Below are 13,448 nucleotides of genomic sequence, written 5' to 3' on the forward strand. Positions count from 1 at the left end.
ACCGTCCCACGCACTTATGCTCATTATGCAAAGTAGTTTCTTGGGCTTTTATTAAAAGCTGTTTCTTCTAGAACCTTCTTAATGGAAAACAGGTCAGTCAGAGTGCCTGTGTCTGAAGACCACAGAAGTGCAGATTGAGCAGTTCTGGCCAGCTTCTCTTTAACTGGTTTGTCATCTCGTTCTGTGCAGTTACTGTCATCCAGTATGGACTGAACCAACGAGGACAGTTTGCAGTCCATCTGGTGTGATTAGACTTCAGCTAATGTTCCCAGTAAGACACCTCACTGTCACGTTGCTTTTAATTGACCTTAACGGACATGTTGTATGGGTGGCATTCTTGTCACATTGTACAGTCACCGTAGTTAGTTTTTTTTGACTCTGCCATCACCGTAATCAGCTGAAATAATCTTTTCCGCCTGTGTTCCCTGTGTACTCCGAAGCCTGTCTGTGTTTCATCAACTCTAATGGTATCTGTTACAGAAAGGTTTTATTACCTGATTCAAAGAGACAGGCTTCCGTGTTAATAACACCAGTGCTGTTTCTCAAAGGCAATAAACTGTATTAGATATAGTGCATTAATAGCCAGAGAGCGTAAGGACACCGCATGCTAACAAGGTATGTGGCAGATGGCAGACAGTATGCTGAATGTTCTAGTTTACAATGAACTACTGGGCTAGGTTGGTCTGGTGCGGTAGGATGGACTTAGTGGAGTTGTGACCACACCCCCTGACATGTGACCTTATAGCCCCGCCCCAAATGATGTCAGATGAGTCCCCTCCTAACAAGGTGGGAGCTACTAAGGCCTCAAACGGGGTGATGTTTTGTGTTCTTGTTTTAATTCAGTATTATTTTAGCAGCGTGTGGTGGATCTGCATCCTTTGGTGGTGGTCCCAAGGAGCTAATTAATCTATTATTTGTTGAGGTTGTCTCTAGGTTGTCGATGCCAAAGGTTCAACTAGTCTGGCCGATTCATTTTTTTTTTTTGAGTTGCCTCTGGTGGTTTTCAGGGAGAGGGATTTGGCAGCGTAGACTGCTGACTGAACTGAGGGGGTGGGCTGCAATACGCGTAGTTTTCCGGGAACCTTTCAGCACTCGCTGGCTGAAACGGAAGCCAGCTTCATCCCGAGACTGAAGTCGCTCTCTGATCTTGACTATGCTGTGCCCGTTCGCAGTCGTGCATCTTGCTGTTATCATGCCAGGTAAAGGCAGGCCGGGTGATGCTGAACGGAACAGGAATCGACAGCTCAGTCTTCGTTTTGACCTCTTTCTACATACATGAATTACATGATGTGTCACTCATGCTCTGGTCTTTAGAGTTTAGTATATGTACAGAAAAGGGAATCTGAGATGAAACTGTTTCTATTATGGGAAGCTTTCTTAAAAGCAAATTTGAAATATTAAATATGCATATGAATTAACTTTCAGGATTGATTAAAGTCTGCAGAGGTTTATGTCATTTTTATTTTTATTCTTTCCAGGCTGATGTTTATCTAATAATCTTAATACTCGTGTTACATTGACATAAGGGACAGCTGTCGCTTTCAATTATTACAGCCTGCATAAATCAATTGTACGGCCATGTTTGCTTGGGCCCTAAGTGGAACTGTGACCAGCTGTGTAATCAAAAGCACTCGGTTTTTGTGCCAAGAAAACAGACGTTTTCATCAGCACAAGGATGAGTGGCTCTTGCCAAGTGACAGTCTGCCGTGCCGAGGTCTGTCGCAAGCTGTGGCATCTCGGCAACCGTACGTAACAAGGGGTGAAAAACATCAAGCAAGCTTTGAAAATTTGCAGGCAAACTGTTTGTGCCACCCCAAATTATGCCAGCTCGCTGATTAAGTGTGTCCCTGTCATACCACTGCAAGCCTCTGGGTGGTGCCATAACACTGTCGTTCCTAGGGGCTGGGCTTAAAGTTTTCCACTGCTATTTGCACATGTTTTCCTCAATAATGGCTTGTTTTCGCAAGACGCTGAACACAAACAAAAATTGAAAGCTAAAACACTGAAATAAAAATGTTCTGAAAATCGTATCAGAATGACACACAGACCTTACAAATACATCTGTAACCCTGAAACCAACCCAAGCTGACTTGCTCAATGTACAACAACACACTACATTTTCAGTGTTACACTTACACAATGCACAGTCGCCTTGTGTAAAAGACTGCTGTGGTATGTATATCAACTTACATGTATATATGATCACACAAATATACTGGGCCAAAACTATTCTTCTGTTTGTTGGATACTGTGCTATATAAACAAAAAATGTTCTGTGAGAAGCTATAACCTAACATGGAGGGGCATGTCCTGTCCTACGGGGACTCCACATCACATAGATCCACATCTAGATCACTCAATTTGATGTAGCACTATGCACTGGATTACAGTCCTATGCCTATTTAGTACTGATAGAGTATAGTTAGTTGATATAGTATGGCGTACTTGTACATATTCATAGCACAGTCTTTGAGCCTCTTTGAGATCTGTTCAAATGGCTCCTTGTATTGCTACTTTGTACGGCTGTATTTGCACTGCAGGACACGGGCCAGTGTTGACAAGCTCACCTGGCTGATGTTTGTAAATATGTTGCTCTGTACCAAAATATGGTTTTGGAACTGTCTCAGACAAATACTCTTGTTTGTCTGCGCAGTGTTCGCGATCGTGATGTGAAGAGCTCATGTCGTCCACCCTTAGAGGTTCTGTAGAAGATCTAAAAAACATGATGCAAGTGGTTAGGGTACAAGAATGTTTGTTTTTTTTTTTTGCAATCTGGAACGACGTGATTGCAGTAATATTGAGTAAGCATCAATGAGTACCATGGATATAGTGATCAGTAGCACTACTGTACACATTAAGGTATATTAGCGAAGGATAGAGAGTTTGATACTTTCCGGATCTCTTTTAAAAATGTGGGGATGATAAGAGCAGCCATGAAATTCCAACTTCCCATGGTCTGGATTTAGATTATTCTCTTTGTGTCGGTTTAACCTCTTCCTCTCATTCTCACTCTCCCTCTGGCTCTTGCAATGACACTGGCTTCCATTGTTTACCTAAGCAGAAGACCTTTGGCTTGTATAACAAGGCTGGATTTTTGGGTAGGCAAGATATCTTCTCAGATTTCTGTTAGTGTGCACTAAATGCAGAGATGTAAAGTTCAGACCGAGAAAGTACAAATCCAGACCAGGGTTTTGTTTCAACCAAGCAGTTGCGTATAAAGAGTCACATTCACAGAGTACTAAACTGGTTGGTTGAATCAAAACCCTGGTCTGGATTTGTACTTTCTGGACATGAACTTTCCATCCATCCATCCATTGTCCAACCCGCTTATCCTACTGGGTCGCGGGGGGTCCGGAGCCTATCCCGGAAGCAACGGGCACGAGGCAGGGAACAACCCTGGATGGGGGGCCAGCCCATCGCAGGGCACACTCACACACCATTCACTCACACATGCACACCTATGGGCAATTTAGTAACTCCAATTAGCCTCAGCATGTCTTTGGACTGTGGGGGGACCCGGAGGAAACCCCACGACGACATGGGGAGAACATGCAAACCTGAACTTTCAAACTATGACTAAATGCAAGTGAATGGATGATGAAGTCCATTTAAACTGGGGGACCTAGCTAACCAACAAATCTCGCTTTGTGACCCAGGCCCCCTGGCCTATTGGCTATTTATTGCTCAAGCACTGGTTTGTAAGTCAGCAATTAAGCTATTGGTGTTTTAAAGGACTGAACCTGGCCAGTTGGTAAATAAGTGCAACGTTTTGAATGACACAACAGATTGTCTTTTTTAACAATGCGCTTACTGTGTGTAGTGTTTTGCAAATAGTGAGATTTATAAATGGAAACTTAGGGGAATGCAGGAAATGTGTAAACAACTGAAAAAAATATAAGTGGGCAGTGTGGGGATGGGGGGGAAACCTGATGCAGATCCTTGGGGGTTGAAATGCTGTTTGCTTTATGGTGGGGTAAATAAAAGTTTATTTTTGTGAGCAATCAAGTAGAGCGCAGAGCCTGACCTTTGCCTTGGTTTCAGGGCAGGGATGGAAAAATAATTGGACAAGGAAAACTGAACCTTGAGGTGCGTGCATGTGTGTGTGTGTGAGAGAGAGAGAGCTGCCCCACAGTTTTTGTGCTTGAGGTAATAGAAATAAAAGGAAGTTTCTGGTCATTCCTTAGGATGTGATACCTTGAGTTTATGTTGTACAGTCACATAAGATATCCCATCCATCCATCCATCCATCCATCCACCCATCCATCCATCCTATCCATCCATCTATCCCCCCATCCATATTCTACAACCATTTGTGCTGTACAGGTTCATCTGGGTCCAAATCCCATTCCAGAGCCTTTAGGTGCAAGCTACACCACCATATTCACATTTATCAGTATTCCGTTGCCCTTGTTTGTGTAAATATGTCCTGCAGGGCAATCTTCTTGTAATTTTTGGTAACATTAGCGAAAACGATCCCCGTTAAAAGAGTAACGTGCAACGACTTTCAGCCGCCCTGAGAGAATTGCATGGAATTTAATGGTGTATTCTATGGCTGACAACGTCTGGTGTTTTCCTCGCACAAACATGAAAACTGCACAAATAGAAAACAACGCTGAGCTCAGGTAGGAGTCTCTCATGTTCACCTTCTGTACAGAAGTAAAGATGTGTGGGCTTATCGTACCAGAATGCAATAATTCCACATGAAGCGATCCCTTCAGACTGAAGTTCCTGAGGTTAGACAAAGGTCTTCTTGCACTCTGTGTGCTGTGTGTGTGTGGGCCTGTGCTGGCTATATCTGGCTGCTTTGTTGTATATTTTAGATAACTTAAGCGTGCTGTATTCATGTTTTGCAGGAGATCAGAGCTGTGTTGTTTTCTGAATAGGATGCTTCTGCGTCGTTCCTGGGATTGTCACGGCGCTTAACCGCACCGATTCCGGCACGCTCCCCCCCCCCGAGCACCAGGCTCCATTTTCCCTGTCTATTAATATTCTGCAGTGCTTAGCCCCGAGTCGACGTATCGATTTAATATCACTCTGCAGTCAGCTGAGGCCCCTGCCGCTCGCTTTGAACGCTGCCAGGCTGCCAAGCGCTCCACGATGACGGGGGGAGCGGGTTAATCGCGGGCAGCCGCACCCACCCACCGGATGGGCTGGGCCATAAGAAGGGTCACCAGAACCCTTCCAGCACTGTCCCCCGCCCACCGAGCCGGAGGAGGGAGTGAGTCAGCGCAAAGGTAAATGTGTCCGTGAATGACAAGCAGCGGGTTTCCACTGGACAGAGTCCGGTGTCACAACATGAGCAGCATGCTATTTAAAACCCAGAAATCAAAAGCAGCACCAGAATTAATCCAGTGACTCCTAAAGCATGCCGTGTGACTCAAAACAGACCTTATCGTTAATACATTAGGCCCTTATCTTACAGTATAAGTACACTAATGGGCAAAATTGTGGAAATAGCATATTTGGCATTGCAATTTAAAAATGACTACATGAGTATTGGCGGTAATGCTTATAAACAATCAAAGAATGTTACAAATATCATACATTGGATGATTAAATGAGTAATTGAAGTTCTGCACTGTGATGGGCTGGCCCCCTGTCCAGGGTTGCTCCCCGCCTCGTGCCCATTGCTTCCGGGATAGGCTCCGGACCCCCCGCGACCCAGTACGATAAGCGGGGTGGAAAATGGATGGATGAAGTCCTGCAAGCTCTAAAAACTGGAAGCGTTTCCACAATTTTTGCCTGCTGGTGTATGTCCACCAGCAGACCGGTTGAAGGTCAGCTTCCGCATTGCACTTCCACCTCCTGGTGATTCCGCTCTAAATGGTCATCGTTGCCAAAACGGTTAAAACTACGGCTCAGTCTCACCTGCCAGATTCCCGCGATGCCATGTAAGATGTGATACCGGAGACTTAAGATTTCTACTACAAATGATAGTTATTAGACATTTTGCCTGTACGTGTTTTTGTGTTGTAGACTTTGCTCGGGGGGGGAAGTCGTGCTGTAAGTCCATCCTGTACTGGATGGGTAGACTTGGTGCACAATACGTCAGGAATCAAAGTCACAAGGAAGTATACAATAAAATAAAGGTGGGCAGATTCAGGGACGGGATAAATTCAGAGCCTCGAGCGCGGTCTGTGAGCGCGGTCTGTGAGCGCGGTCTGTGAGCGCGGTCTGTGAGCGCCTCCGACTCCACATGACGTGGCGAGCTTGTGGCGACATTAACCAGGTGTTTAGGTGGCACTTCCCCCCTCCCTCCCCTTAATTATCAGCCTCTGCTGAGCTCTGACCCTGTGATTATCACAGAGGTGAGAGTGGTTACCACTTTGTGCCATTATGGGTGTACAGGAACTCAAAGGTTGCCCCTTTCTGAGTCATGGCAGCAAGCACCATGAGCATAGTTGAACTGAGTGCTGCTTTGTGCCGTTAATATCGCTTTTTGCATTCATCATGTTGTATTTCCTTGTTTTTTTTTAACCGCATAACATTGCAAATAGAAAGCTTTAACCTCTGTATTTTTTTCCAGAGGGAGGGAAGGTTGAGATTTATTTCTGGTAAAGTACAGCGGAGACGGATGTAGTCACAGATTCAGAGTAGAAAAACTTGAATCAGATGCAGAATTAAGCACTGGGACTGACTTTCTGGTATTTGCATTTAACGGAACATTTTTTCCCCTCTAAACGCATTGATAATAATTCTGTCCTCTTCATTTCCATTTGCCAGTAAGTGTTTTACAAAACATGCTCTTCTTATAAAGGGGAAAAATGCTACTTCAAATATCAGCCAGAGCAGATTCCACACTGGAGTGTGTCTAATAGATTGGAGGGCACAGCAATTCAGCAACTGTGCTATTTTTACCGAGTCAATATGAGATGCCAGAATTAACAGAGTTAACACCATTCAAGGACAGTCCACACACAAGAATGTTGAAAATCATTAACTGGACAATGTCTTAAGAAAAGCTTTTTATGTTTATTGAAGGAGGTTTCAGATTTCAATGACAAGGTTTTGGGAACCATATGAACATTTGTAGATGATAAATAAATACTCCCAGGTATGCATGAGATTTAGTGTCTGTGATTTGCTTGCCTGTGATATTTAATTTGAGGACAATGATGAGATCATGTTGTTGTATCCAATTGGTCTCCTGATTTTATAGCTAAATGTGTCCAGCCTGAGCAGCCAATCAGATTCTTCCTTTGGATGAGGCAGTTTCCATATTTGGGGCTGACTTCCTCGGCACATGAAAAGATGCTCTAAGCTGAGAAAGGCTGGCTGGCACAGCAGTCAGACAGCATTGCTCGGGAGAGCGGACTTTCCACCAGTTTCTCCCCAGTTATCTGTGACCCACTTTCCTGGGGAAGTGGTGTTCCTCTCAGGATCGCTTTCTCCTTTCATGCTGGGGGGGGAGGGGGGGGGCAGCACTGTAAACCGGGCTTTCAGGTGCTGTATGTGTCTGGGGTACTGCAGAACATTCTGGTTCATGCTCTTTGTTGTAGTTGCAGAGGAAGTCACCTTTTCTTGGTCCTGATTAACGTACTAATTAAAATTAAGCTCAAGACCCTCAATACTGAACCTTTATGCCAAGAGTAACATCTTCCCCATTGTAGAGCTTGAACTAGCTGCGAATCCCAGAACCAAGGTGAAGTAAATATTTAATTTCTAAAATTTCCATCAATGTGCAATTTTTTATACCATGGTGCCTCTCTGTAGGGGGTTTGCTGCTGGACCAGCCATAGGAAAAGCCAGAGGCACCATGGGGTGGGGTAGGGTGATTCCACTCAGGGGGCCTAGAAATTTGGAAAATAATTGGATCAGTCTGGGTTGGGGGGCCAATATGGTTCACTTTAATGGGGTCCATAATGGCCCCTGGGAAGAGCTCGACCATGAAGAGAGCCCTCCATCGATGCCTTCTTCTTCAGGAGTGCACTGGAATCGCAGCGCTGAGGAGGCTTCTGCTGAACGTTCTCTTTGTACTTCGATATTGTCTCCATTCTTAGCTTCTCGATCAAAGAAGGACTTCCGTGTTTGATGTGAGTCCCAAAAGGAGCAAAATCATTATCACAGACCTAGAGGCGAAGACTCCGTGAAGAATGCACAGTACTATCATTCTGTAGGAAAAACTACAGACAATATTATTATTAGCTTCCGGAGGGAGCGCAAGCACCAACAGAACTCTAAACCGACAAATCAGACCAAACCATTTCATCTACACTTACGCTTTGCCAGTGTTTTCCATTAATATGCATTAATTAAATGGGTTGGGTTTATTTATTTTCCCCTATGCTGCCGTTACAGGGTAATTTATCTACCTTCTACAGAACCTGCCTTCCAGTTGGGAGATTCAGCTGTGAAGTTCAGAGACAAAGCAGGTGCTGGGCTTGAGGGGCTTGAGGTGTTCTCACACCTGTGTCCATCCCATAGCCCATCCTCTCTGCAGAAAGCCAGGTGTGCTAAGAAGCAAAGGCCAAATTACCCTACCCAAAATGTCACCTCTCTTTCTGTACACACACCTGTTTTTTTGACACTTGAAATTAAATTGAACAGCACGTGCCCAACAAGCAATAAATAACTTAGCGCCTCCGAGTGAGTAAATAAATTTGGTTGCCTTTGCAGTGATTCATTCTGTATATTTCATTTTCATCAGGTTAGCACGGCGTACGTTTTAGTGGGAGTATCTCACTTCTGACATCTAAAACTCTCCTTGTGGGAGCAGAAGCCATTGTAGTCACCGTTGTATGACTAATGATGTCATTTGTTATTCTTTACGCGACATTCTGCTTAACTGGTCATCTGGACGTTTCGCGGTGGGGGAACTAGACATAACGAGGGCTGCGGTAGATTGTCTAATTGACGGCGCCGTGTCCTGGTCCACAGATGGGGTGGGGGGACAGGAAATTAGCCCTTCTGATCACATGCAGAGGCAATTACGCATTCCGCTGTCTGAGAGGGTATCATGAGTGGCATTTATGCAGAAATGTCCTCTGCCGTGTCTGTAATTGGCAGAGAGACACCAGCGCTCATGTCACCAGGCAGCTGGGCCCAGCAAGCGCACAACTGTATCATGCATCTAACTGTTGGGACTTCACAGTCACCACTGTGAAGGACTGCATTATCTCGAAGACTTCAAAAAAAATAATCATTTTAAGGTCTCCCGGTCTACAGAGAAAACATTTTCAACAGCTAACCTGGAAAACAACCTAAACTAGAAAACAAAATACAGAGCATAAGACGAATTGCCTTTAGTATGCAGTTGGATGGATAAACGTGTGCCCTGTGGGGGTGGCATCCTGCCCAAGATGTCCCCTGTCCTGTGCCCTGTGCTTCCTGGGATAGGTTCCTGGCCCACCCTAACCCTGTGGACTGTCAGCTGTATTAGATGGATGGATGGATGGATGGATTGATGGATGGTCTGTCAAAACTTTTGGAGTAGTAACACGTGTGAAAGAGTGTACGAAGAAATTCTCATTTTTATCACTGCAAGCAATTCAACTGATCTCCTAAAGATGTTTCATCTCCTTTGATACATTATGGATGCGCATTTCTCATTCGATTCATGGTAATTTTCCTAGGGCGTCCGGCATCTGAAATACGCGACGACTGAACACAACATAACAATATAAAACGATTATTGACATTCCGACAGCGTCAGCCTATAAAAACCCAGCGGCTTCAAGGAATACAAAATGCAGCGCGTACGGAGAAAGGACATCAAACTAACCAAAGCAGATAAAACGCAATATTACGGTACAATGAATCCCCCACGGAGCAAGAAGCAGGACGCCTCTATACCAGTCCGAAAGCGTTGAAACGCATTTCGGGCAGACGCCTTAGCGTTGCTCGTCTGATTTGCGTGCGGGACTTATTAAAATGCATCTCCTGCTTTCTTTTTCCAAGCAGTAATCCCAGGAATCTATGAACTACGATAAAAACATTTCAATAATGGGAAAAAAGTGAACAAAGAAAAGTTGATTTATATACAAAGCCGAGATATGCTGTTATTGTCCAATCCATTCCTTAATCCATCTGTCGTAGTGTTTGTTGAAATGATGATGTCACATCAATGAAGCCTGTTGTTCAGGAATTTTGAAAATAGAGCACAGCAGTACTTCGCATTGAAAGAAACTGAGTTTATTAAAGTGTTGTCTGAAAGAGTGGAAGGGAGCACTGCTTGTTCCTGATGGTATCGTGGTGCATGGCCCTAGGCAAAAAAATTCCATATAGCCCGAAATTCTCCCTCCCACAACATGGTAAAATTTATCACCAGTATTTTAGTGTGAGATCTAAATCAATAATGCAAACAAAGAGAATATAATGAACACAAGTCCCCATTTTCACTTTTTTGAAAAATGGAATACACAAATAAAGCAGATTGTGCTATGTAATCAGTCGCCCTCGGGGGCCCCCTCCCAGCTCGGGGCCCCAGGCCATTGCCTGCCCTGCCTGTCCTGTTGCTGAGCCTGTAGAAGGGTCTGGAATGCATCCCAGACAGCATAGGTCACAAGGCAGGAGCCCACCTCCAATGGGATGCCGGTCCATCGGCAAGCAGGTACACACACAGTCACACAGCATGGGCAATTTACAGGTGGAAGTATAGCCCAAATGCATGGCTATATGGACTGCAAGAGCAAAATGTAGTACTCCAAGGAAACACACAGAGAACATGCACACACTCCATGCACACACACACACGCAGAGTGAAGGTGTGAAAAAGTGTGTAATAGTGCTGCAAATTACACCACCATGCCAGGCATCCCAGACCAGATTGAGGTAACATTTTCTATGAATGCTATGTCTATCAGCATCTATGAACACATTCATAGCACATTATAATGCATTCATACATCATTATATACATGGCTATGAATATCTATAAAAGGCATAACACATTACAGCTATGTGTATTATGCTTTATGAATACTTTATGAAGCTCTCATCTATAATGCACTATAGATTATAATATAATACAAAGCATCCTTAATGCTTATACCAACCATTATAATCCCTTGTGAAGGTATCTATAGTGCATTTTAGATGAGAGCTTCATTGGCGTTTATGAAGTATTATAATCATATGTATGCTGCCTTATGACTGTCAATAGATGCTGTAATGCTTTATTAATTCTTATACCGCCCATTATAATGCATTATGAAGGTTTCTATAAGGCATTGTAGATGACAACTTCATGCAAAATATTACCAAGATCAATTCAGAAATTCATGTTTACAGCCAAACTGTTTCTCCCGAATATCCATCACTCATTATTTTCTTAAGTGCAGTCTAAGACGGACTAAAGTGTGCAGTCAAAGTTCGCAGAACAATGGCGTTGAGGGAGGTGAATATTAGGTCCTGAATTACATATAATTGTGTCCATAACCCATCCCTTATCCAAGGTAAGTCCTTTCAGAGTTAACAATGAGACCACCTCCTCTCCAGAAACAGAATAGGAAAATAATAGAAAATAATGTTAATAGAATACAATACTGAGTGCTGAGACATTTCCGAATATAGCATTCTTAAAATGAATGGGCAGGGAGAGGGTCCTTACAGGAGATGAAGATCATCCAAAGAAATAAAAACGCCAGAACTACATCTAATAAAAGTTGCCACAGTCTTGGTTTCCTTTTATTTTTTAACAGTTTGGCATGTTACATTCCAACATCTGTTAATCAGTCATCCAGCTGTCTCCTGGGATGCAAGAGACTACCAGCAGTCCATGGACAGCTGATGTGTGGCCAAAAAAACAGGACCTGTTTTGATTTAACGTTACAGAGAAGCTGATTGTGGCACGCGGCCCGGCTGCTTCTGGCTGTCAACAGCCCGTTAAGTGTTGATTTCTGCGTGACGCACTACCGTGAGACACAAAGGACCAGTGAAGCAAATTACTTAAGTCAAACTTCTGATGAAACTGTCGCTAGGCTAGCAGGCAGCTGGCAGGAAAAAATGACACCATACAAGTGACTGTCAAAAAAATGGCACAAAACGACAAGAGAAGAGAGCAAGTTTGGGGCGGAACTCTTCGTGAGAATTTACCTCAACTTTGGGGTTCTTCCACATAACTTTTGAAAGTTAGACGGTCGTGTCCAATCAACAAGCCTTTGGGTATGTTCCAAAAGCTACTTAAATTATTCAGGCTAGATGAAACCTTAACCTTACCCTCCCCGTTACCCAGCCTCGGTGAACGAACCCCGAGAGACCAAGTGTTTGAGGGACAAAATAGCTCCCTACTGTGACTCACGGCAGCCTCCCGTGGGCCTACCCGAAACATTCATCCGTAATCTTCACCTCTCAAAACAGCACCATTCTCCTGCTCCATATGTATCATTTGGATTAGGTTCACTGTTTTTCTTTACAGCTGCCATATTGCAGGAAAGTCTGCGGCAGGTATGAGGGAACATTACCCAACTCATCAGTCCTCTTGGGTCCCCAGAGATTCTGATTAAGCATGTAAATAATATAAACTATGAAGTGAGAGGAGAACATAACAGATGGAAAGTGGAAGGAGCTGTTGTACCAAACATTACTACAGTCCTAAGTATGTTATTTTTTTATTAATGTTATTATGTTATTTTTTTATTTATACATCATTTTTATAATACATGAATGAATTCTATTTTACATGAATGAGAATATATACTTTAATATACAATGCCATTTCAAAGGCATGTAAAAAATGAAAAAAGCATCACAATCTGATCTTTTGTCTGATGTACCTTACAGTGGAATCGCATCCTGTACAAATTAAGTAACATTACTCAGCCTTAACCTCTAAATATGTACAAATACACAACATATGTATTTGTAATGGGGGGGGCACCATCGAAATGTTCCAATCCTCCTACTGGAGGTTAGAGCGGATGACTATGTTTAGCATAGAGATGAAATTGCATTTATACAAACAAATCACCACCCGCATAGTAGATCCTTTTACCTGTGTGACAGAATCCTTTTGCTCACAACGTAAGATAAGAATTACGCAATATCAACATTTGCTCATGCTAGTAATAAGAAAAATCAATACGAGTGCTAAGAAAAGTGTATTTTAGATTCACTGTGTTCTCTAATGTAAACGATATTTTTATCCCCTGTTTGCTCACAGATACTATGTGAGCGTGACTCTCCTGTAAGACACCAAGAGAAGCAGCTGGAGATATGCTGGTATGCTGGAGCAGCCCGATAGTCTGACTGCCCGACAAAAACAGCCTGACGCTCCATGTCGGAGACTCAGATCGGTGTGATCTGGAAAGAAGCGAATCCGACCGAGCCGTGGAGAGTGGAAGCGCTCAGATGGGCACTGCAGTCACGCTGCCGTTCGTCCTTCTCAGAGAGTCGATCCAACGTCACTCGAGTCACACAGGTCACCCCGCAGTCGCTACAGGCGTGCTGCCGTCCTGCCTCTCCCCGGTTTCACTGTGCTTTCTCAGCCAGCTGCTAAGAGGAGGTCCTCA

This window comes from Paramormyrops kingsleyae, chromosome 12, assembly GCF_048594095.1.
Source record: "Paramormyrops kingsleyae isolate MSU_618 chromosome 12, PKINGS_0.4, whole genome shotgun sequence".
Lineage (NCBI taxonomy): Eukaryota > Metazoa > Chordata > Actinopteri > Osteoglossiformes > Mormyridae > Paramormyrops > Paramormyrops kingsleyae.